At 42.5% G+C, this 21,168-nt stretch overlaps 1 protein-coding gene across 5 annotated transcripts in view; it reads left to right on the plus strand.

Annotated features, from left to right (window-relative positions):
• The window catches only part of PDE1A (phosphodiesterase 1A), a 272,683-nt gene that overhangs the window by 166,181 nt on the left and 85,334 nt on the right, over positions 1–21,168 (plus strand). The window lies entirely within an intron of this gene.

Genomic DNA, 21,168 nt, shown 5'->3' on the forward strand with positions numbered 1-21,168 from the left:
CATTTTTCAACCATTGTCGCTTTTATATTTAGATTTATGTTTGCTCTTGGAAAGGTGAAAGACTGCAAGTAGTTTGTATAACGTTACCAAGTTGCCTGCAGCACTATGCAGCCCTCTTCAAACAAATTTGAGCAAGAGCTCTGTTTGATCATTAGTGCATGAACAGGTAAGAAAACAGTTGTATGGGAAACTGTACTGAGTAATAATTTTCCATGCTGGGCCTGTCAGCAGTTCTGAAATTTTCCCAGGACAGAGGAGAAAGGTCTAAAACAGATAAAACCCCCAGATTTACTTGTAGATTTACTAACATTTCAAAACACCCTCTTCTCATTCCGCTTGGTTAGGATAGTGCATATACTAATCTAAGGTTTCTTATGGGAAAACAGCCTTTTGCTGCTGTTTCTTACATAATTCTTTTTAACTGTGCTGAAGTTGTCCCTTTGATCTCACCACTAATTTTAATCAGCTTTCTGTTTATCTTTTTTGTTCTTGTTACCGTATTTCGTTAAAGTTTTGTGCACTGTATTAGTACTGGGTTTGTTCCTTATAATTTAGCTATTTACTGGTTTCTCTTTTACCACAGTTTACTATATTTCTGTGTTGCCTCTTTCCAGACAGAAGTGGCTCAGGATCTAGTCTAAGCAACAGCATACACAGAGACAGCCCTGCATGTTAGCACATCTTGAGGCTCCAATGTTTAGTTAAGCAATCTTACTACAAATATATGTACGGAAAAGAAATATGTCAAGACTAGCACTGAAAACACTCACTGGCAAGGTTTTCCTCTACTGAGATCACAAAGAGTACTCAGCTAATGCAGTGTTTTCTTATTCTGACGTTAGGTGTGACCTTGTGCAAAGACCTTTCCAGAGAATTGCCTTTCGTTTTGAGACATGGTTTCTGACTGCATGTAAACCTGTTGACTCCTTGTATAAAGGAAAACTGAACAAAAACTCCACAATAATTTCCACCTGATTCTGGAAATGAACAAACTTATGAGAGTTAATACAAGGTTTCTGTAATGGGCAAAGGTCAAGCTGATTAGATATTCAGCTGGGTGACCCATAAGCCAGAAATGCCCCACAGCTCCTAGGGTGTCTGCTTGTACTACCAAATGAATTTAGAAGGAGCAAAATTCCTAAAGGAAAACAATTAATTGGTCCCAATAGCTATGGGGCCTTCACTCTACATACACACATGATAGCTCAAAAAGCTGAGTGAGCTTCTTGTGATGTAACTAGAGATCATGCTGTGCTTAGAAAAATGCAGCCTATCTGTATGCTTTTACAGGGGTGGCTTTGATAAGGGACAGTCTATTTAACATTCCACTGAAACTGGAATAACACCCTGCAGTGTTTTAAAGCTATTAAGGGTAGAGTTTCATGCTACATCTGCACTACATTGAGATCCTCCTGGCTGCATTTTCCTCTCTCCCTGTCACAGCAGTATGGAGCAGTAGCCAAGAGGTGGGTCAGTTTAGGCAGGTGAGCCAGGGGAAGCCCCATTCAATCTTTTTGTTTGCATAGATTGCAAAGAGTGCTTTCATTTTCTTCAGCTGTGGTTGCTGAACTGACTCACCTTGTGACCACTCTACCAGGTCCTTTCTGGACAAACAGAAAGGAGCATGTGGACAACAGGGGGAAATAGAGTATGGTCACTGCACTGGATATCCATCACTGTTACCTTCATTTGGTGGGATATGAAGTTAGGGTTGGCGGAATGGATAGAGAGCTGTTCTGTGTAAAGCAATGGTGTGAAGGCTGGTTCTGACATACCAGAGTCACTGTCATAGTTAATAATTCACATAAATGCACCATATTTTTAAAGATTATGAAATACAAATCTCAAAGATGGGTTCCTGTAGATATATTTTATCCCTTCTGCACCGGCCAGTAATTTAGCTCTCCTTGTGTATTTAATGATGCTGACATCTCTGAATATAATGCCAATTTGCAGTGAAATTAGGAACAGTATAGAATAGACATATTGCCATTTAAATTCTGCTTTCACCTCTAAATGACAATCTAGGTTTATGTGGCCTTATGCAGAGAGATGTATGTCCCTTGTAGAGCAAAACAGCTCCTGAAGGTGGACTGCTCATTTCTTGGCCATTTGGGGAACACGACCCTGTAATGGCTGTATAACAGCTGTTCACAATATAGCCTATTCCCCCCCTTGGTTCCATTACTGCATGGGTTTGTTTTTTTTTTTTAGCTGAAGAAAGTTTGCATAGTGTATTGGAAATATAAACAGAGCTCTAAAAGCCACCAGGCGTCCTTAACTACAGTGCCATCAAACCTTCTGTTTCACAAATAAGTATCATGTTTTCCTTGGATTTATTGGTGCTTTCTCACTGTTACTTTTTCCATCAGTAATACTATCTAAGTATGTCAAAATTCATTGCAGCAGTTTTAAAAGCTTTAAAATTGCTGTTATCATAACAACACTCCGTCTCCTAAGTGTTCTCAGAATGTAAAGCTTTCTTATTAGAGAACTGTAAAAAAAATTATTTAAAGGAGTAAATATTCCTGTTACTTGATTTGTTTTCTCTAATCCTGTTTCATGATAGTTGCTGAACACCGCATCAAATGTTTTGCCAGTTGAGATTTGTTTCTCAAACAAACAGGAGGTTTTTATAACCAACCCTGAATCAACCACCTAATTTTGGAAAGCAAAATGTTTCCATGTCATAAAGATCAGCCAGTAAGTGAATATTAACTTTTGTTTCTTTGTGACATAAATAACAGGTGGAACAACTTTGCTCTGGACATTATTTCCCCCCCCTTTTTTTTTCTCCTTTAAGGCACACAAGGTAGGTTTGTTTCTTCACAGTTAACTTGAAGACTTAAATCAGGAGAGTAAATATCTGCAAAGGTATGTCAGTGAAATGTGCAACTTGTTAAAACATTCTGAACTGGGATAATCACTGCATTTAATGGCATATTAGAACATGCTGTACTGCTTAATTCACTGCAGCTAACCTGGGGTTGTGGCTCTGTTGACGGTTACACCTGCGCATAGGGGCTGACGTCAGCTGGGGTTGTATGGAAGTTAAACAAGACCAGGAATTGGCACTAACCATAAAGTGTTCTGTTTGTAAAGAAAACAATGAGTGCAGAAAGGAATGAGTATCAGGAGATTTTAAAAAGTTTTGGCATGTTACTAAGAGGAAATATTTAACAAGATGGTTAAACGTTAAACTGAAAGTATTTTCCCATTGGCTTTATTAAAAATATCTCTTTAGATTCTAAATGAGAAAAAGACACCTATAGATCAGCTGTAGTCACCATGACAACTTCATCTCACAAAACACATAACAGTGTGTCACAGTTTTTTGTTTAGGAGTGCAACAGACTTATTCTACTTTACTCTTTTTAAAGAAAAAAGGGCAGTAAACCAATAACATTCTCACTGAATTGGAGAAGAAAGCACAGAAAGGTTGCATTTAAAAATGTGCAGGAAAAAGTACAGCATGCATGAATCCTTAACACCTAATACAGGTACAGGGTACATAAGAATTCCCCCAAAACCTTCCTCCCAATCAATCTAAACCACCAAAACCCCAGTGCTCGTTTTCTCCCATCCCCCTTTGTCTTCCAATTAGGCCCCAAACACACCAGATTCACTGTGGCAGCCTTGAAGGCTGCTGCCTACAAGGTATCACAGTATCACCAAGGTTGGAAGAGACCTCACAGATCATCAAGTCCAACCCTTTACCACAGAGCTCAAGGCTACACCATGGCACCAAGTGCCACGTCCAATCCTGCCTTGAACAGCTCCAGGGATGGCGACTCCACCACCTCCCCGGGCAGCCCATTCCAGTGTCCAATGACTCTCTCAGTGAAGAACTTTCTCCTCACCTCCAGCCTAAATCTCCCCTGGCGCAGCCTGAGGCTGTGTCCTCTCGTTCTGGTGCTGGCCACCTGAGAGAAGAGAGCAACCTCCTCCTGGCCACAACCACCCCTCAGGTAGTTGTAGACAGCAATGAGGTCACCCCTGAGCCTCCTCTTCTCCAGGCTAAACAATCCCAGCTCCCTCAGCCTCTCCTCGTAGGGCTGTGCTTGAGGCCTCTCACCAGCCTCGTCGCCCTTCTCTGGACACGCTCAAGCATGTCAATGTACCCAGATAAGGATCCCACTGGACAGCTGAAAAGGGCAGGGAGAAAAGAGTGAATTGACCTTGCTACTTAAAGTGTTTGCAGGATTTATGGGATTGAATAACAAAATTATTATATCTGTGGGTGACTAGTTTGTCCTCTGGGATGAATCTTGGTCTCTGTAGTATTTTTTAGGGAGTCTGGGATAACCTGGAACCTCTCAAACCATGACATTGCACCCTTTCTGATTCTAAACTGTAATCTCTGCATGAAACATATCATCAAATAAGAGACAGTGTCAAAATGACACGCAGCAAAGTCTGAGTGGCAAATTGTCCTGGCACTCTTTGGAACTGTCATCTACTCAGGATCAGGACAGAGTTCTGTTCATCAGATGAGATGAAAGAGGATTTTGCAGGGCTCACACTACTGGGCGACATAGCTCACAAGCTATCTCTTAGCAAATGCTCCACCCCTGTGTAACAGGGTGTTCATTAGAACACTGCAGCCCTGTATCACACTGCACTCATAACGCTGCAATGCTGTATAACACTGTTCTCCTGTAGGACACTGCATGCCTCTATAACACTGTGCTAATGTATAATACAGCACCACTGTATAACACTGTGCACCTATACAACAGAGATGGGAGGATGTGGTGTGAAGCTTTTTGACCTGCAGTTCTCTTTGTAGCATTTTGAATTAGACCAGCACCCCTCTGCTCCACATATACCACCACTACTTTCCTCACTCCTCATCAGAAAATCAACCTCCCTTATGCTGTGATGTGGAAAGGGGTGGGGCATGCAAGTGGGTGGGAGGCTCTGCTCCTGCCCCCACATCTGCCTCTGTTCCTGCTCGTGGCCCTGTCTCTGCTCCTGCCCTTTTTGTGCTGGGAAGCAGCTCCCCTTGGATGCATGTATGTGGCAGCCTCACTGAGCACAGCATTACGCAGGGGTGCAGTGCTACATACAGTGCTATATAGTGGTGCAGTGTTATAAAGAAAAGAGAAGTTACTACACATCAACTTGGTGTTATGTAGGGGTGCAAAGTTGTATAGGAGAGTAGTGTTGTATAAGGGATACAATGTTATTGGCAGGTAGGGCGTTATGAGGGGTGCTATGTTATAGGGGTTACCATATTCTAGAGAGGAGAGGTGCTGCATTATAGAGGATGCAGTCTTATATAGGGGTGCAATGATACAGAAAGATAGAGCATGCCACATTATAGAGGGGGAGGGGTGCCATGGTGTAAGGGGTTGCTCTGCCTCTATAATGTGGTGCCCCATGGTCCTTATAATACTGCACTCTCTCCCCCTGTATAACATGGCAGGGTTTATTCTGCTATAATATTGCACACCTCTGTAAGACTGCACTCCTATATAACACTGTGCTCAAACAGAGAGGTTGCCACTTGCCTGCACACATCCAAAAGAAGCTGCTGCCCAGTACGTATGGAGCAGGAGCAAAGCCTCCCACCCACCTGCACGCTTAGCCCCTTTCTACATCCCAGCGCCAGGGAGGTTGGTTGTCTTGGAAGGGCCTGGCCTAATTCAAAATGCTATGAAGAAAGGAGAGCAGCAGGATGAAAGGCTTCCCACTGCCTCACCCAACAGGGGTTCAGTGTTAGATAGGGGTGCGGTGTTGTAGAGAATTTCAGTGTGCACAGTGTGATATACATTATACAGGAGGTAGTGTTATGTAGGGATGCAGTATTATAATGAGAACAGTTTTATACAAGGGTGCAGTGTTATGGGAACATGATATTGTCATAGAATGGTCTGGGTTGGAAGGGACTTCCAAAAGTCACATAGTCCAAACCCCCCCTCTAAGCAGGGACATCCTCAACTAAATCAGGTTGCCCAGAGTCCTGTCGAGCCTGACCTCAAATATCTGTAGGGGTGAGGCATCAGACAAAACCATTCTAAATCATTTCTATTCCATTATAGCAACCTTCCAGTACTTGAAGGAGACCTACAAGAAAGCTGGGAAGGGATTGTTTAAAAGAACATGTAGCACTACGACAAGGGACATTAGGAAGAAGTTAGTTACTATGAGGGTGGCCCAACACTAGACCAGGCTGTCCAAGAAGGTGGTGGAGGCTCCATTCCTGGAGACATTCAAGGTCAGGCTTGATGGGGCTCTGAGCAACCTGATCTTGTTGAGGATGTCCCTGCTTACTGCAGGGAAGTTGGACTGCATGACCTCTGGAGGTTCCTTCCAGCCCAATGCATTCTATTATTCTATGATCAAATCAGCAGAACGTAGACTATTATTCTAACACATGAGCAAATTGTAGCAAACAACTTACTGACCTGTGCACTGAAAACTTGTTGTGAGTTTTGTTGGAATAACTACAACGTTTTCTTCTAAAGATTAGTATCTTTTTGGGAACTGTGTCTGCAGGTTTTGCTAATGTTTATGAAAACAGAGATGGCTTTCTTAATAATGCATCTGGATGGCTCATGCATTTCTTCACAAAATTAGGAAAATCAGAGATGACAATGACCTACCAGTATCAAATCATGCAGCCATGTCTATTGCCAAGGCAAAAATATTCCCCAAACTACACTGAGTGTTACTGTCTGGTCTCATTTTAAAAGTTTAAAGCTATGTAGATTCCATTGTTTCCCTTGGGAACCCAGTTTGTTTCACTGCCAGGAAGCTTTCCTGATATTCAGCCTCAGTTTTTCCATGTTTAATTTCAGGCTATTAATATGAGTGCTTTACACTGCACAACTGTTCTACTTTTTGTTTATTATCTCAAAACATTTGTAGATCCTGTCAATCTAGTCATATGTGAACAAACCTATACTTGATTATTTTTAACTTTCCTCTTTAACTGAGTCTTTCAAGCTCCCAGCTAATGCCCTCTGAGAAGTTTCTACTTTCTATGGATTTGCTTTGTTATAAGCAAACTTAATTAACTTTTTTCTTATATCAAAGTTACAGGAGAAGTAATACTCTGTTTTCCAAAATGTAGTGAAACATCTCCAAATTACAGGACAATTTAGAGACATGCTTGCACGAATATTTGGTCCCCTGAAATCTATCTCAGTAGCACTCATTTTCAAGTCCCTCTCCCCTTGAAATACATGTGGAAATGTTGTCTCACATTTTGCTTAGCCTCCAGTGTTGTGCAATTATTTTCATGATGTTTGCTGCACATTAATACCTTTTAAATCCTTTTTGCTCTCATCTGGTTTGGAATTTGAAAAGGTCATTAATGTTTTTCCATTAATAAATGATACATTTAGACCACCTTGATGCCCGAAACTTTGTAAGCCTTACCTTTAGAGGAATTAATCAGCTGGATGCTAGAGTAATTCAAGCAGCTGTTGTGTATAGTTGTCTCCATAGTTCTTGGACCTATTGAAGTAAGGGGTTTATGCAAATCTCTGCCTGAAGCATTTGATCAGTTCTTATTGGACATGGATGCATTTATTTCACTCCTCAGTCATTACCTCCTTGGAAGCAGAAATATTCTGTGACTAGATTCTTAACCTGATGAAAGTGGGTGGCATGAGGGATTCCTTCAGCATGTCATGGGCTGTAGCAGTCACCAGAGTGCCCATATGGACAGCAAAGTAGTTTCTTTGAGAAGCGCTACGGAGAAGGGCAACAAAGCTGGTGAATGGCCTGGAACACAAACCCTATGAGGAGAGGCTGAGGGAGTTGGGGCTGTTTAGCCTGGAGAAGAGGAGGCTCAGGGGTGACCTCATTGCTGTCTACAACTACCTGAAGGGACATTGTAGCCAGGTGGGGGTTGGTCTCTTCTCCCAGGCAACCAGAATAGAACAAGGGGACATATTCTCAAGTTGTGCTGGGGTAGGTATAGGCTGGATGTTAGGAGGAAGTTCTTGCCAGAGAGAGTGATTTGCATTGGAATGGGCTGCCCAGGGAGGTGGTGGATGCACCATCCCTTGAGGTCTTCAAGAAAAAAATGGATGAGGCACTTGGTGCCATGGTCTAGTTGACTGGCCAGGGCTGGGTGCTAGGTTGGACTGGCTGATCTTGGAGGTCTCTTCCAACCTGGTTGATTCTATGATTCTAAGATGGAAGCTGAGAGTAAATATTAGGGAACTATTTTGTGGATAAAGGTAACAGTTAAATGAAAGGCAGACTTGTAAGAGTAACTTACAAGGTATGGGCAAGTCAGACAAAGGAAAAAGCTTTGTTTTTTAAGGGTGTCCTAACTTACTCTTTAAGATGGAAAGGAGCCTGACGTTTTCTTGTAGGAATCCAGGTTGCAGGACAGTACAATAAGTTTTACACTCCTATCTGAATGTTAAGTGTTTAAAAAAAAAACCCCAACAGTAAATTCTTAAATGTATTGCTCACAGTTTTGTAGTCCATAGACGAAACCTTTTGATGACTTCCACAGGTGACCGAGGTAAACAGGACAAGTCTTTCGCTGCTGCACATAGTGCCAGCAGGATTTCAAACCAAGAGCTATAAATGAGAAGAATAACTAGGAGCAAGGAACACAATGAGAAGAAAAAACAACAACAAAAAGATGACAAAGATATTTCATAAATAAATGATTGACAGTTCTTTACACAACATTCTGCCGAGGGATTCCTCAAAGGACATTGTGGATGTCAGAAATTTGTCATATAATCATAACGTACTTTAGGTTGGAAGGGACCTTTAAAGGTCATCTAATCCAACACCCCCTCCAGTGAGCAGGGACATCTTTAGCTAGCTCAGATTGCTCAGAGCCTTGTCAAAACTGACCTTGAATATTTCCAGAGATGAGGCATCTACTGACTCTCTGGGCAGCAAGTTCCAGTGTTTTGGCACCCTCACTGTAAAATATTCTTCCTTATATCTAGTCTAAATCAATCTTTTTTTTTAAATTTAAAATCTTCTTGTGCTAAGGGCTTCAGAGGTGGATGTGGTATTCCAGGTGAGGTCTTGCTGTAGCTGAGTAGAGGAGCAGAATTACCTCCTTTGACCTACTGGCCACACTGCTTTTAATGCAGCCCAAATGTGATCAGCCTTCTGGGCTGCAAATCAACATTGCTGGCCCATGTCCAGCTTTTCATCTGTAACCTCAAGTCCTTCTCTGTGGGGCTGCTCTCAACCACATCATTCCCCAGAATGTATTGATCTCAAGGGTTGCCCCAACTCAGGTGCAGGGGCTTTCACTTGGGCTTGTTGAACCTCAGAAAGTTCACACAGGCCCACTTCTCAAGTTTGTCCAGGTCTCTTTAGGTACACACCCTCAGGTGTGTCAACTGCACCACTCAGCTTGGTGTCTCCTGTAAACTTGCAGAGGGTGCACTCAGTTCTTCAGTGGATAACGATATTTAACAGCACTTGTCTTAGTATGGATTCCCATAGGTCACCACTTGTCACCAGTTTTTGTGTGGGGGCTGTGTCAAAGGCTTTACAGCAGTCCAGGTAGATGACATCCATAGCTTTTCCCTTGCCTGCTGATGTAGCCACTCCAAGGTAGAAAACTACTAGTCTGGTCAGACAGGACTTACCCTTGCTGGAGCCATGGTGGCTCTCAAATCACATGCCTGTCCTCTATGTGCCTTATCAGAGTTTCTAGGAGGATCTGCCAGGCACAGAGGTGAGCCTGACAGGTCAGTAGTTCCCAAGGTTCTCCTCCTACACCTTTTTAAAATGGCCCCAGTGTTTCCTTTCTTCAGTCACCAGGGACTTCACCTGACTGCCAGCACTTTTCAGATATTATGGACTGTGGCTTGGTAACTCTCAGCCAGTTTCTTAAGAACTGAGATGCATCTCATCAGGTCCCATAGACTTATGGTCGCTACACAACTTGGCCATGTCCCTATATTCTTCTCAAGATAACTGTCCCTGCTTCTACTGCCTGTGCATTTCCTTTTTGCCACTTAGTATGACCAGCTGGTCTCAACTCAGGCATGATTTCTTACACCTGGGGATCAAGAACTTTTGCACTCTATGCAAAATGTCCTTAACGATTTGCCATCTCTGTTCTGCTCCCTTGTCCCTGAGGACCAGAGGAGGCACCGTCCCTGGAGGTGTTCAAGAAAAGCCTGGATGAGGCACTTAGTGCCATGGTCTAGTTGACTGGCCAGAGCTGGGTGCTGGGTTGGACTGGATGATCTTGGAGGTCTCTTCCAACCTGGTTGATTCTGTGATTTGCACTCTTATGTGGGTGCAGAAGGAGATTGAACAACATAGAAGAGTAGTATGGTTTTGGGTACACAGAAATAATTTTTATGTCAGACAGACCTTGAGCCACATGTGGCTGGAGGCTGGGAGAGTATCTAAAATTGTATATTATTTAGACTCTTCTCTTCCTTGGACTTCTGCTTTTGGCCAGTTTCAAAACTGCATACTGCACTAGATGGTTTTTGATTGTGACTCAGTGTAGATGTGCTTATGCTACTGAGAACAAAAATAAAAGCATATGATGTCAGTTTTTTAATGCTAAACTTACAAACTAATAGGATTTCACTAGAAAGGCTAAAGAAGGGGGGGGGAAAGATCAGTATTGCCTGAGTGAGGAAGGTATTTTTGATTTAACATCTAAAACAAATACCCAAGTCACTTAACCAGCAGCATGATCAGGTGGGCAAAACTATTACCTCTTTGTTTAAAGTATGCAGAAGCTCATAAGAACCACAGGGTGATTAAAGGGGGTCCACTGTTTAATAGCTCAAAATTAATTCATATTCTTAATTATCAGTAGCAAAGACCATTTAACTCCATTCAGTTAAGTAGATAAGCAGCTGCTTCATATATTCTTTCTCAAGGTTCCAGACTCATTCTAGCTATTATAGCTCACTGTAGTGATATTCCCTCAGTAAAGGTAGCTTTACACTGTGAGAAAGGAAACTTCTGCAAATGATTTGATAGCCACAAAGAAAGAGGTTGGAAAGGATCTCAGTTTTTTCCAGGATGTTGTTCAGATACTGTTGAAAGAAGAAGGTCTGTTCTTGGAGTCCAAAGATGAATAAAATAATGTAATTTAGTGTAGTTCTTTTAAAAATAATCTATCATTAAAGAACTTTAGCTTTATCACCTGTTTTCACATTGAGCAGTACACAGATTTTAGCTGATATATTGCTATGAAACATATTTATCAAAGAAAATATGTCATGCTCACTTAATTGGGGGGCACAAACATCTCAGGGAGGCACAGTAATTCTCTTTCTGGAAAATGATGTAACACTGTGTTGAAAAATCTTGGCATGTGAGGGAGTTCTGATAGTTTCAGGAAACTACTTGATCTAGTAATGCTGGATGGGTGGGCAGAGGCCAATGGGATGAGATTTAACAAGGCCAAGTGCAGGGTTCTGCACTTTGGCCACATCAACCCCAAACAGCACTACAGGCTGGGGACTGAGTGGCTGGAGAGCAGCCAGGAAGAAAGGGACCTGGGAGTACTGATAGATAGTAAGCTGAACATGAGCCAGCAGTGTGCCCAGGTGACCAGGAAAGCCAATGGCATCCTGGCCTGGATCAGGAACAGTGTGGCCAGTAGGGCAAGGGAGGTTATTCTTCCCCTGGACTCAGCACTGCTCAGGCCACACCTTGAGTCCTGTGTCCAGTTCTGGGCCCCTCAATTCAAGAAGGATGTTGAAGTGCTGGAACATGTCCAGAGAAGGGCAACAAAGCTGGTGAGAGGCCTGGAACACAAACCCTATGAGGAGAGGTTGAGGGAGCTGGGGGTGTTTAGCCTGGAGAAGAGGAGGCTCAGGGCTGACCTCATTGCTGTCTACAACTACCTGAAGGGAGGCTGTGGCCAGGTGGGGGTTGGTCTCTTCTCCCAGGCAACCAGCAACAGAAGAAGGGGACGCAGTCTCAAGTTGTGCTGGGGTAGTTCTAGGCTGGATGTTAGGAGGAAGTTCTTCCCAGAGAGAGTGATTGGCATTGGAATGGGCTGCCCAGGGAGGTGGTGGAGGCACCGTCCCTGGAGGTGTTCAAGAAAAGCCTGGATGAGGCACTTAGTGCCATGCCCTAGTTGACTGGCTAGGGCTGGGTGCTAGGTTGGCCTGGATGATCTTGGAGGTCTCTTCCAACCTGGTTGATTCTATGACTCATATGCCTTGTAGATGCACAACAGATGAGGATTTTGGCCAAGCAGACGTCACAGGAGTTCTGTTTATTATCGTTATGAAAACTTTTCAAGGTCATAATGAAATTAGATACAGTTTGTTTCTGAGGAGTTTGCTTGTAGATGGGGGATGAGATTTGACAGCAATAAATGGTAGAAACAATTCACCAGAAGCAAGGCTAGTCTTCAATCTCTAGCTCTGTGTGTGCACATCTATCCAAATGACCCCAGCTTTTATGAGTGTAATTTGAGTTTTACAATATTTTAGAGCTACTGTTAGTACCACAAATTTATTGAGTGCAACCTCATGATCATTTTGGACATGGTGCAGCGGAAAATCTATGCTTTTTCATCAGACACTGTCATTTCTAGCAGTCTGGATTTATCTATCATTAAGAATTAGGAAAGATCAGCTAATTTTCTTACAGTGAAAGATTAACTCCTCAGATTTTTAAGAGATGATTGGTTGTGTGAAGCTTACCTATCTTATTTTACAATATTATAAATATCTTGAATGAAAATATACTGTCATTTCCAATAGGATTGCTGCCATGTATGTTTGCTGTCCTTCTCATTCCCTTGCACTAATAGGTTTGTCCTACTTGAACTACTGAGTTTTAAAGAAGAGGTAAAACATAATTGATCAAAGTCAGAGGAAAAAAAAAAAGGCACACTTTAATTTTTTTTCCATGTGGATGCAAGTTTTTATGATCATTATTCCTTGGCTTCATTACAAGAAAAATGAGTTTCCCTCTTTGGGTTGAAATCATTATTATAATGAAGTACCTTACCCAAAATAGAATCATAGAATCAAGCAGGTTGGAAGAGACCTCCAAGGTCATCCAGTCCAACCTAGCACCCAGCCCATGCCAGTCAACTAGACCATGGCACTACATGTCTCATCCAGTCTTTTGAACACCTCCAGGGGCGGCAACTCCACCACCTCCCTGGGCAGCCCATTCCAGTGGCAAATCACTCTCTCTGGGAAGAACTTCCTCCTAACATCCAGCCTAAACCTACCCTGGCACAACTTGAGACTGTGTCCCCTTGTTCTATTGCTGGTTGCCTGGGAGAAAAGACCAACCCCTACTGGCTACAACCTCCCTTCAGGTAGCTGCAGACAGCAATGAGGTCCCCCCGAGACATTTTTTTAACTCAGTTTTTCATGCTTAATATTATTATTGTAGTTTCTTCAGCAAGTTAGTAATATGGATCCACTGTGTTGTAGCAGTTACAACACAACTTATTTTTTGTCACGTACCTCTGCTATTCCCCAAAGACTTAAAATATGTAAATTATGTAACTTTTCAATATGATGAACAGTTTGACTTTTGCAAAGAAAAGCAGCATTGTAAGTTAGCCCTTTACTCATATTTAACCATATGATAGACTTGGAGCAGTCAACTCTGAAATCATCATTTATGTTTTTTAAGGGAGAGTAGTGAAATAAGGAGTACTGCAGAAAGGTGATGTTAAGACTAGAAGGCAACCATCAGTTCTGGAATTCTTAGGAAACATCTGAACTACATTTAAAAATTAAGTTTGACCAGGCAGGTAGTTTTTAGTAGTTGGTCACTGTGGTGTCATGAGGCTGTAGTTTAGGGCAACGTAGCTAACACCTCCACTTTCCAGCGTATGGGAGGAACAGGGCACAGAATGGCAAGAATAAACCTATGAGCCAAGAAAGTGGTCTTATTGGACGTGCCACTTGGTGCCATGGTCTAGCCTTGAGCTGTGTGGTAAAGGGTTGGACTTGATGATCTGTGAGGTCTCTTCCAACCCTGATAATACTGTGATACTGTGATTTCCCATGACCCCTGGCATCTACCTTCTCATGTTCCTCAGTATCCCTATTTGTAGAACAGAGATAAAATTTGGTGTGTAGGTCTCAGCTTGTTTATAAAATGCCACAATATCCCTGGATAGAAAGTGTTGGGAAAATATAATTTATTCTGCTAAATACAAGTCCACATTCCCAGGCTCTTCCACTTCGTGTCTTCATGTTTTAACACAGCTAACTTCTCTGCAAACAAAACATCTTGAGAAAAATGAAGGTGCTAACTCACAAGAAATAAATACATTGTCACAAAGATAGAAACTCATCTATCTCTCTGACAAACAGGTTTATATTTAACTTACTCCTAGCTTCATTTCAAAGAACTACACAGTCACAGAATGCCAGGTTGCAAGGGACCCAAATGATAATCTAGTCCAATCTTTCTAGGTGATAGTGTGATTTAAACAAGATGGCTCAGCACCCTGTCAGGCTGAGTCTTAAAGCTGACCAGTGCAGGGTAGTCCACTACTTCCCTTGGGAGATTATTCCAATGGATGCTTTGAGATTCAAACATTTTTAGTGGATTTAATTTTTTGTCATTTCCAAAAATTGAAATGAAAATAGCTTAGGTAAACTTGGATAATCTACAGATTTATATCTGTACAGCATGGCTATAAGTATTGCTGCTTTTTGCTCGAGACTGAATGTAGAAGCTGAGTAGAATCATAGAATCAACCAGGTTGGAAGAGACCTCCAAGATCATCCAGGCCAACCTAGCACCCAGCCCTAGCCAATCAACTAGACCATGGCACTAAGTGCCTCATCCAGGCTTTTTTTGAACACCTCCAGGGACGGTGACTCCACCACCTCCCTGGGCAGCCCATTCCAATGGGAAATCACTCTCTCTGTGAAGAACTTCTTCCTAATATCCAGCCTATACCTACCCTGGCACAACTTGAGACTGTGTCCCCTTGTTCTATTGCTGGTTGCCTGGGAGAAGAGACCAACCCCCACCTGACTGCAGCCTCTCTTCAGGTAGTTGTAGACAGCAATGAGGTCACCCCTGAGCCTCCTCTTCTCCAGGCTGAACAACACCAGCTCCCTCAGCCTCTCCTCACAGGGTTGTGTTCCAGGCCCCTCACCAGCTTTGTTGCCCTTCTCTGGACACATTCCAGCACCTCAACATCTCTGTTGAATTGAGGGGCCCAGAACTGGACACAGGACTCAAGGTGTGGCCTGACCAGTGCTGAGTCCAGGGGAAGAATAACCTCCCTTGTCCTACTGGCCACACTGTTCCTGATGCAGGCCAGGATGCCATTGGCTCTCTTGGCCACCTGGGCACACTGCTGGCTCATGTTCAGCTACTATCTACCAGTATCTCCAGGTCCCTTTCTGCCTGGCTGCTCTCCAGCCACTCTGTCCCCTGCCTATAACGCTGCTTGGGGTTGTTGTGGCCAAAGTGCAGAACCCTGCACTTGGCCTTGTTAAATCCCATCCCATTGGCCTCTGCCCACCCATCCAGCCTGTCCAGGTCCCTCTGCAGGGCTCTCCTACCCTCCAACAGATCGACACCTGTAGGTTAATAAGGAAAGATCAAACAGCTTATTACTGATTCTGTAGTGCCTTTTACTTGTAATTCTAAATTATCAAATGTGACAAACTGGTGGCAATCTTTTCTTCTGAAAGGATTTATTTCAAGACAAAGATTGATCGATTTCTATTTTAAAGCAACATTTCAAGCACATGGCTCTCTTCACATAACATGCTTTCTCTGAAAGCATTTTCTTTTTATTATTTTGGAAAACCATCTTTGAAGCCAGAACTTATTTTCCTCCTTTAAAAATATATTTTGGAAGATTCAAAAAAACCAGAGTTGACATTCTCCATAAAATTTGAAACTATTTTAAAAAGCATTTAGTAACCTGGAACCACAGTATTTTTATCAAAACAAATGTGTTTGTTTATCCTGTGGTTTTTTCACATTCACATAAATACTTTGTAAAGTTAAAACAAGCAGGAAGTGGGTTTATGTCTTTGTATTTGAAAATCCCTGATCAGATTCATAGTTCTAATATCACAACCTGTCCTTGTTGAAATGGGTAGGAATTGACCTTGACAAGCTGGATGGGTGGGCAGAGGCCAGTGGGATGGATGAGATTTAACAAGGCTGAGTGCAGGGTTCTACACTTGGCTACAACAACCCCAAGCACTGCTAAAGGCTGGGAATAGAGTGCCTGGAGAGCATCCAGGAATAAAGAGACCTGGGAGTACTGATAGAGAGTAGCTGAACATGAGCCAGCAGTGTGACCAGGTGGCCAGGAGAGCCAATGGCATCCTGGCCTGCATCAGGAGCAGTGTGGCCAGTAGGGCAAGGGAGGTTATTCTTCCCCTGGACTCAGCACTGGTCAGGCCACAGCTTGAGTCCTGTGTCCAGTTCTGGGCCCCTCAATTCAACAGAGATGTTGAGGTGCTGGAATGTGTCCAGAGAAGGGCAACAAAGCTGTTGAGGGGCCTGGAACACAAACCCTATGAGGAGAGGCTGAGGGAGCTGGGGTTGTTTAGCCTGGAGAAGAGGAGGCTCAGGGGTGATCTTATTACTGTCTACAACTACCTGAAGGGACATTGTAGCCAGGTGAGGGTTGGTCTCTTCTCCCAGGCAACCAGCAATAGAACAAGGGGACACAGTCTCAAGTTGTGCCGGGGTAGGTATAGGTTGGATGTTAGGAGGAAGTTCTTCCCAGAGAGAGTGATTGGCATTGGGATGGGCTGCCCAGGGAGGTGGTGGAGTCACCATCCCTGGAGGTGTTCAAGAAAAGCCTGGATGAGGCACTTAGTGCCATGGTCTAGACGACTGGATAGGGCTGGGTGCTAGGTTGGACTGGATGATCTTGGAGGTCTCTTCCAACCTGGTTGATTCTATGATTCTATGAATTATTTGATGAGCCTTTATTTTCTGTTTTAAAGGTCAGGTTAAGGCATAATTTATACTACTGGCACCCAGCTACAAAAGAAGAGGAAGCAGACAGATGAATATTGCGTTGTGTGAAGAAGCGAAGGATGAAAATGTCCTTTGCACTGAATGTTCTGCTAAGTTATTACAAGATACAAATATTAGGTTTGGGTTTTTTAGCTTGTTCCAAATGCAATTTATTTTTGTATTTTACCTTCCTGTGAAGAAACCCTTCTGGCTGGGGAATGTGAAGGGCACGAATGCCCCTGACCTTGAAGGGAATTCCTCTGCCAGGACTCATGAGACGACAGCACTTTCAGGCCTCTGCAGCTGCCCTATCTCAGCACACACTGAACTGAATGGCTTTTTAGGCAGTCCAACAGGCTCAATCATAGCCCATGAATGAATGCATCTTTCATCAGAAAGTATGTAAAAAGTGACAGGGCAGTTAACTATTAAATAAACAGTGACAGTTACTCCTGCCTCTGGAAAACATCAGGATGAGGCTGTGATCTTTTTGGATTTTGCATAGAAAATAGTCAGGGAGCTGGGAACCTTCATACAGTTTTACTACTGTCATGCAGCTCTGCTGATGCACCAGTTCCTTTTCTCTCCTTTGCTTCTCTTTTCTTTTGGTACCTTGTCATTGTGAAGAAATTCCAGTGATGCCAATAGCACCAAGTGCACGAGGAGAGTAATAATAAAATCATTATGTCACACTGACATAAAAAGGGTGAGATCCTCTGACCTTGTCTGGGGCTTTTTGACCAATAAGATCTCTCAAGTATTCTGTACAAATGAATGTATGGTCTTATAGTGACAAATTACTTTCTAACCTCTAGAAATACATTCAGAGATCTTTTGCTATGGAGAATCTTCTGCAGAGGTCATCGAGTGGCTAAGGAGCCTTTGTAGAACTGTTGAGAATTTGGTGCCAAGGCAGAATGATCACAACTGAAGCAAAGAATATCCTCTTAACCTTTAGCTCTGCTTTTCAGCTGACATTCAGTGAGACACAACTCATGTGGTGCACAGAGGAAACATAGTGTTCCATGGTTTTTATGTTTACCCCAAACATACAGCCTCGTTCAAAATCAGTTTTGAATATGCGAATTAGTAGCCAAATTTAGATAAAACCATTTGCCTGGAATAACTTCTCTTAAAATTAGTATTATAGGGCACTTGGGTTTCTGGGAAGCTTTTATTTTAGTCTCCAGTGACGTGACATGGTATGCTGTGCAATCCAGCAGTAGGAGAGCTGGCACTGTTTGAAAAGTACAGTTTAGTAGTATTTTCCATTGTTCACGAATGAGGCTTTTTGATTTAACAAATAGGATTCCTTTCCTTTGGAAAACTGTAAATATTACAGTTCTAGCTTTGCAGCAGAGCCAATTCAAGCATCCCCAGAAGCTCAGGCTAAATTTCATTTTTGTCTTTGCGTTGGGACAGCTTTGTTCAGGTGTCTGCCAGAGCAGCTACCTGTGTGGCAGAGGCCAGTGGGATTTCTGACAGCTTTAAGTGGAAATGAATTATGAGAGCATCACTGGGATCTTAAAAGAGCTGAATCAGATGTCTGAATTATTGCCAGGCTGGTATTTTGCTCTGTCTTATGGACTCTTTGTATGTTTTGGTGATTTCCTGATAAACAAAGCAAGCAGTTTAATTTTAGTGGAAGGGATCATAAAAAGACAGGAGGATGTGCTTCCTTCTCTGTTCATATTTGGTTTATAATGACTGTTTAGGAAAAAAACATCTTCCATAAAGCCATAGTAGTAGCATAGGCCAGAAGCAAAGTCAACTACTTTCCAGTGGCTGGAAGTTCTCTAAAGTAGCATAAGATGGACGTATATCACTTTTTACAGTGTTGAGTGAGTAGTGGTAAAAGAACAGAACTAGAAGATGGGCTCAAAACCAGGAAAATGTCTCTGTTTGAACAAAACTCCTAAATTAATTACTGCCACAGATTCTTGTTTGTGGTAGGTAAAATTGCATCATATTAACTAATGCTGTTTTCTTAAGAACCAACCAAAAAAATCTCCCCAACCCCAAAAGTTGTGGATAAGGATATTGTGTACATTGGCCATGAATCCATTCATGCCTGAACAGTTGTATTCATACATTACATTCATACATGTTTTTCAGAACCTCATGAAATTGAGAGGTCATAGGTGTTACCAATCATCACTTTAAGGATGGTGTTTGTACCACACTCATGGCAAGTATCAGTGAGACTGTTGAGGTGGCTGTAAATTGTACAGAAACTGACTAGCAAAGTTACTTGGATTTGCCTAATAAATTCCTCTCATTGGCCTGTGATGTATTGTCTAGAAATAGTGGCCTATGATTTTGTATAAATGAAATGGTGGGGCTAAGGAGAGCTCAGACACCTACCTCCTGTCAGATAAACCTTTTGAACTCCCTGTGATCTTAGAATAGGGATGCAAAAAGCACAAATTCAATAGGCAGGGTATTCTGGTAATTATTTAGACAATCATTCAGTTGTTTCTTGTCAGCATCAGAGACCTCCAGCTCTAAGTATTATGTTGATGTAAAAATACATGTCTCTGATGTCCAGTATCCATCTGACTTGTACAATTTGAACGTTCAGTAATAGTTTTGTTTTGCATATTAAATGTGTTGGATCTCACATACAATCATAGAGACTGGAAAGTGTGACTGAACATGATAAACTTTATTTCCAAATTATTATGGTTCTATGTTGTTAGTTTGTTTGGTTTTTAAAGTGAAATGATAAGGTGCTAAGATAATTTTTAAGATACTGTCATTTTATGTAGCCTTCTACTATTAGCTCATTTCTGAAAACTGTCTTTAAGGTAACCTTCACTTTTAAGCAAGTTTATCCTTTAGTTCCTTTCCTGTCCTCAAACAAAAATATTTGGATGCGATATGGAGGTATTTAAAGGTCAGTTGAGCAGATGCCATGAGAAGGAGAGGTGAGCACTTAGATATACAGCTATAGAATGGCTTAGGCTAGAAGAGACCTTAGAGATCATCTAATCCAATCTTCCTGTCATGGGCAGGGATGCCTCTCAACTAAACCACATTACTCAAGGCCACATCCAACCTGGCCTTGAATGTCTCCAGGGAGGGGATCATCTACAGCCTCTCTGGAAAATCTGTTCCAGAGTCTTGTCACCTTCACAGTGAAGAATTTCTTCCAAAGATCCAATCTATACTTACTGTCCTTCAATTTAAATCCATTTCCCTTTTTATATCAGTGGACATTCTTGTAAATGTCCCTTTGCAGCCTTCCTGTGGGTTTCTTTCAGGTATTGGAAGACAGTTATAAGTTATAAGGTGCCCCTTGAGTCTTCTCTAGGCTGAACAATCTTAGTTTGCTTAGCTGATCCTCATGGCAGAGGTGTTCCAGCCCCTGGATCATCTTTGTGGCCCTCCTCTGGATTTGTTCCAGCTTCATTTGTGATGAGAAGAGATGTCAGCCCTGTGCCTCAGGGCTAATATCACACAGCTGACAGAGCAAACCTCTCAGGTGGCCTCTCCCCAGGGAACCAAAATGGGTATTTGGAAGAATGAGGGAGGTGACTAGGAAGCTTCAGTAATAGGAGACAGGAATGGGTAGGAGGGAGAGCCTTACACTGGAGGACTTGCGTTTTCCCTGGGTAACCTGGTAGTCAGACCTAGTAACTAATAAACTGAGGAGCATAGAATCCAAGCTAGGACTACAGAGTGTAGCTGATCTCAAAGACAAGAGAAAAATCAGCATACCTTTTATCTGATGGGTTTGGTTCCTGCTCGTGAAACGGACATTTTATGCAGCCAGTGCATCATATTTGTCCAGTACCAGAGGTGGATTTAGTCTGTGCTCCTTTAACACAGTGCTCATGGTGTGAAAAGATTTTCGTGTTGAGAGTGCAGTTGCTCTCCAATGCCTGTTACTCAGTTGTGACTCTTGATTCAACAGCAAGGTGAGACCTGGACACAGTAGTGTGTCACAAGGCCTCCTTTGTTAAACCAGGTTATAATCAGCTACAGGAAGTGAGAAATTCATACAGAACAAGGGCTACTCATGTTCCAGAGATCTCATACGACTGCAGTATGGGTGAGCTTTCCCTCTCTCTGGTTTGTTCTCTTTTTTCCCTGTTCACACAACACATGTACAAGACCAGGCTTTTTATGTCATACTGCAGCAGTAGCACCAGCCCACACACTCTCTGTCTTTGAAGAACTGTAACCCTTCTCCCATTTATCTTCAAGTAGATTTCAGTGATTTCTGAACTGAACATTTTCTGTCTGAAGGAGCATATATCT

This window comes from Pogoniulus pusillus, chromosome 2 (assembly GCF_015220805.1).
Source record: "Pogoniulus pusillus isolate bPogPus1 chromosome 2, bPogPus1.pri, whole genome shotgun sequence".
NCBI lineage: Eukaryota > Metazoa > Chordata > Aves > Piciformes > Lybiidae > Pogoniulus > Pogoniulus pusillus.